Raw genomic sequence first — 5,971 nt, forward strand, 5'->3', positions numbered from 1 at the left:
ATTTCTCATATAGGGATATACTTTCATCTTTTATGGACACTGGATGCTAGAATACATGCTAATTCAATTAATAATAATAGCTATCTGATTATGTTATTTTTGCACAAAAGTGGACCTTTCTGTGGTACGACTTGACATACATCTGCTCTGATAGACTGTTTAGGACCAATCATTATTAAAAGAACTTTTTCAAAAGGTTGTTTTGGTTTTTTAAAAAAAGGCTGAATAATATTAGATGGATCTAAGAAAAAACTTTATTTGTAGCATAATTGCAATTTGTTTTAAAAAATTAAGAGAAGTGGGGCAGCTAGGCGGCACAGTCAATAAAGCACTGGCCCTGGATTCAGGAGTATCTGAGTTCAAATTCGGCTTCAGACACTACTTACTAGCTGTGTGACCCTGGGCAAGTCACTTAACCCTCATTGCCCTGCTAAAAACCAAACCAAACCAAAACAAAACAAAAATTAAGAGAAGCAAATCTCAGACATCTAATGTGGTTTTGGATTATACACATACTATAAAGCATACCTGAATTAATGAGAAAACTTTGTTCACCAATGTCATATACTGGATGGACCACTCAAGAAATGTGAAAGGCAGCATGGTGAGGTTAGTAGAGTGCTAGACTGAGAATCAGGAAGACCTTGGTTCAAATCCCACTTGAGACACTTAAAGTGTGTCCAAGGATGTCACTTGACTTTGGGATGTCTCAGGCAGCAAGCTATAGAAGCAAGCCCCTGAATGGATGGAACTCTGACATCATCAGAATCATAAGTGCTTGTCACTATTGACTTTTTGATGATTACTGCGATCTAATTTGCTTGAAAAATAAGAAAGGATCAAAGCTGATCCTACTTTGTCTAGACCCATGATGTCTGACCTGGTCCAAAATCCAAATGCTCTTTTTTCCCCCTGAAACGGAAATAAATCAAGAAGCAAGAACCTCTACTTAACAAATGTATTTGTTAAGGCAGTACTTCTACCATCTTCCTTTGGTAGATGGTGATCCAAAAAATGCTTCTCTATACATGCATAAATTCACTTGAAGTACCTTTAGAATTCCCTAGGTAGTGTTTCATGTTTACTGAGTACTTTCACATTGTTTCAAGTGATCCTCCTAAGACTTCCCACAAATGAAAGTAACATTATCACTATTTTACAGGTGATCAAACCAAGGTTCAGAGAGACAAACTTATTTGCCAATATCATGTGACTACGAAGAGACAAAGGCTGGGGTTTTACCCAGATCTTCTTACTGCAAGTTCAGGGTTCTTTCCAATGTATCTAGTTTCCTGAACTTCAAAAGTGTCTTCCAGCTAGTTTATAACTAATCTTTTATACTAATGTTGATTGTATGACAAACTATATGTTTTCTTCTGACACGAAATAGCAATGTATTTTTGAAATTTAATTTTTTTTTTTGTGAGGCAGTTGGGGTTAAGTGACTTGCCCAGGGACACACAGCTAGTAAGTGTTAAGTGTCTAAGGCCGAATTTGAACTCAGGTCCTCCTGACTCCAGGGCCAGTGCTCTATCCACTGTGCCATCTAGCTGCCCCAGAAATTTAATTTTTTAAAAAGCACTTCATTGATGTCTCTTCCAAAGCATTTCAGTTTTGCCATTAATTCTAATGAGTTGTTTTGTTTTGTTTTCCCCATTGTGGTCACAAGCAGAGCCATGACAAGCAAGTTTTGCACCCGGGGCAAATAGCACAAAACTTTCCTTGAGCAATTGGCATAAAACATGTACCCCATTCAGTTCAGTAGTCAGGAGGTGTGGATATTGGTGGGACCCTGTGACATCTGCAAGGCTAATGACAGGGGGCCATTGTAGATGAGGATGCAACTGGGAATAAGGTCACTTAGGGAGTATGCTTAGAGTTCAGAGGAAATGAGGCACTCCAATCAGTACTTTCCTATTTTAACTAATTATTCTTGCTGAATGATAAGCACAGTTGTTGCTATGCTGCTGATACACCTCAAGCATCATCTATTCTTTAAATTTCAGGGGCCCTGATACAAAATGCCAGTGACCTTAACCTAGTAAAGGCCCTGATCATGAAAAAGAAAAGGAAAAAGGAAACAAGCATTTATTAAGAACCTATTACGGGGCAGCTAGGTAGCGCAGTGGATAAAGCACTGGCCCTGGAGTCAGGAGTACCTGAGTTCAGGTCCAGCCTCAGACACTTAACACTTACTAGCTGTGTGACCCTGGGCAAGTCACTTAACCCCAATTGCCTCACTAAAAAAAAAAAAAAGAAGAACCTATTACATGGCAAGTATTTTATGAATGTCATCTTAGTTGATCTTCACAATATCCTTGGGAATTAAATGCTATTATTATCACTGTTTTATAATTGTGCTACCTGAGACAGAGGTTAAATGACTTGCCCAGGGTCACACAGCCAGTAAGTGTCCAAGGCTGAATTTGAACTAAGGTCTTCCTGATTTTAGGCCCAAAGCTTTAACCAATGTGCCACCTATCTGCCTCACAAGGATAGTTGCTGGGGTCTTCTATCCCAATAAATAGCAATCTGTGAACTAAAAATGATTAAGGACGATAAAAAACAGACATAAAATGGAATATAAATAACTCAGATAAGTTCTTTCTGAAGCACAATTTTAAAACCCTAGTTAAAACTATGTCATTGCTTGCATGTTTTCGTTTTTGTTTGATATATGAAGATATCCCTTTTAATTCGATGAATGGCTTTAAATTTTTTTAGGGAATCCATCTATGAATAAGACTCCATATTGGCTAAGAAGTCTGATTATATTACTCAATCCAAATTAGTATCTCAAACTTCTATGTGATCACTTCTATTCCTTAATTTTATATTTCCTCTTCATCACAATGAACACTGAATAAGGTATAATAAACCAGACAGAAATACCACAAGAGGCCATTATTTATATGTGCTTTTTTGTGTACAAAAATCAATATTATGTATTACAAGCTCAATGGAATGCTGACATAGCTAAGTCTGTGTTCAAATCAGTCCTTATATTATAGATAAATGATGCTGATACAAACTAGGCAATGATTAATCATCTCTTTTTCTGATCTATGTTTTTACAGAGGGACTCAAAGTGAGTAGAATGACTTTTGAGTCTCACCTTTTCTCATTTATGGGAGAACAGTGAAACTATCTATCCAATGAATATGCCCGTGATTGGAAGAAGGCTGTCTTTTTTTTTTTTAAGTCTTCAGGCTTAAATAAAATGTTTCATGTTTGTGTTTTTATTTAAAATAAGTTTACTAATTGGATAAGACTTTACCTCTTAATTTTCACACGTGATCTTTTTTGTGATGTTCATACTCTAGGAAGTGCTTATTTTTTATTTTTTTAATAAGTTGATGATAGGTTGGCAGACCAAGACTCCAAAAGGTGAATTGGAGAGTGTGCTTGCTAATAGTCATGGAGTTTTCTATTTTCTATAGGGTTAGTTTCATCATCATCATCATCATCATCATTTGTGGGGCAATGAGGGTTAAGTGACTTGCCCAAGGTCACACAGCTAGTAAGTATCAAGTGTCTGAGGCTGGATTTGAACTCAGGTCCTCCTAAATCCAGGGCCAGTGCTTTATCCACTGTGCCACCTAGCTGCCACCTACCTCCTCCTTTCATTATTTTTTAAGGGTGAGGAAATTCTCCCTTAAAGTACATGAGTCCATCAAATCTTTGAGGCATAGAGTTGTTTTGGGGAATATTTTCTGTGTCGATACAAACAGAGATAAAAGTGAATACAAATGACTCAGATGAATTCTGACTAGAAGTATTTTAAAATCCTAATAAAGAAGTGACTTGTCTAAGGTCCCATAAGCAGTAAATAACAGTGTGTGTGTGTGTGTGTGTGTATTTGGGGGGGGGCAATGAGGATTAAGTGACTTGCCCAGGGTCGCACAGCTAGTATGAACAGTATGTTTTTGAGTCCAGAGACTCTGATGTCAAATTCAGTGTTCCTTTCACTATAACACTGCTCTTGTGTAATTTTCAATGTAGCATGGAAAGGTGTTGCAGTTACCACTTACCTATTGGAGAATAATGCTCTACTCAAACCAGATGTGTTTAGTTAGAATGGAAAATATAAAAGAGGGTTTCCCTCCACTCCCTCCCTACCCCAACCTTGGTTTCAGGCAAAGGAATAAACATTCCATAACTAGAAAGACTAAATTTGCACATGTGTGCAGCAATAACCAGTACTTGAGAGTGAGGGAAGAGCCCTGCTTACAGTTATTTTGATAGCTTTTATTCCAATTCTGTTACTCCTGAGCATCTCTGCCTTCCTCACTCCACCTTCATTTCCTCTCCCCCTCCCCCCAACCCCCCTCCCAACCTTCTTTTCCAAAGATCAACCCATTGGATGGCTAGTGAGTGAGGGATGTGAGGGCATATTTAGTGTTGGAAAGAAATGGTCCGGGTGGGGAGGGAGGGAATTTGGCCCATTTTCCCCCTCCTCCACTTTCCCTCCCTTGGTATTAGTGGCTCATTTACTTCATCTGTTTCCTTCATCTAAAAATCTGTCATGTCTTATCTTTCTAATTACTGTGAAATAGAGGGTCCAATAACAAAGGTTTTCTAAGGTGAACTAATTAAGGGGATGGTTCTTCTCTATACTCCATACTTAGGGTATCAGCCCCAACACATTTTCTTTATAACTTTGTGGTGAAATAAGACATTCAAGCTGTTCTTTTAATTTGGTGTCAAAGCAGGCAATGGAAATGTCAGATTCCAGTTCTTATATTTTTAAGCATAGACTGGCATAGTCTCAGATAATACAGGGCTGTGTGCACTTGGGAATGTTAATGTATTATTATTGGCATCAGCTTGGGTAGGCACTGATCTGTTATTCAGACCTGACCAGAAGGTTATAAATTCAGATAATTTCCTGAGCCCCTTTCGCTGCGGGTAAGGAAAACAGACAAGAGCAGTTCCTTAAAGAGAGGAAGAGTGTGGGGAACGGAGGGAGGAGAGACTTTCCTGGCAAAGCTTGGGGAAAAAAGCTTTGGAGCCTGAGGCTACCTCTTCTTTTGGGTCAAGGCACCAAAAAAACCCAAAAAACCGAGCCTGTGACGGCTCTCCCACAGTATCCCTTCACCCAACAACAGCAGAGCTCAATAGCCACCCAATTTGTCCACACACGGCGTGGGGTTGGGGACGAGGACGGGGGTTGGCTTTACATCTTTTCCTCACTCTCCACAACACAGAACCTACTCCGAATGTTCTTTGTGTGGATTTACGGTCCCCTAGGACTGACTCTTGCTAATTTAGCAGTCAAGTAAGAGCGGATCCACGCTGCTGAGACTTTTCCTATTGTCCTTCTCACTCCCAGTAACAGTAAACCCTTCCTCCTGCGTCTTCCTTCAGCTCCTGGGAAAACCTGGGGAAGTGCGAGCCGCACCTTGCAACTCCCAGTGGCTCTGGCCTGGGCATGCTCAGTAGCCAAGATAGCTTTTGGTAGCTCGCCTGTGGGCAGCTTCCCGGCCCGGGTGCGGCCCCTCCCTGCTCCCTTTGCAATCAGACACGTCTGACCCATTCCGTTCCAACAGCTGGAAGAACTAACCTAGCCCAACCCTAGCCCCGAAAGCCAGCCCTGGGGGGCTTGGCTTCTCCACCCGCCCCGCACCAATCATCACCGCATCCCCCACCCCTCTCCCCTCCCGAAAGTGGAAAAACTACAAAGGGCTTGAATGTAGTGTGTGTGTGTGTGTGTGTGTGTGTGTGTGTGTGTGTGTGTGTGTGTATTTAGTGAGCCCCAAACCGCCAGGGGAACCCGTCTCCTCACAAATCAGCATCTCTCCGAGGAGGAGTCGGAAGAGGAGAGGAGCTGTGCGCTCTCACAGACACGCGCTGCGGCGGCGGCGGCGGCGGCAGCGGCAGCTGGAGCCACGGCTCAGCCCTCCTCCTTCCCCCTGGCCATGCACCGCCCCGGTCTCAGCTGTTTCAATCCTAGCGCTTTTCACCCGGGGTG

This window comes from Dromiciops gliroides, chromosome 5 (genome assembly GCF_019393635.1).
Source record: "Dromiciops gliroides isolate mDroGli1 chromosome 5, mDroGli1.pri, whole genome shotgun sequence".
Taxonomy (NCBI): Eukaryota; Metazoa; Chordata; class Mammalia; order Microbiotheria; family Microbiotheriidae; genus Dromiciops; species Dromiciops gliroides.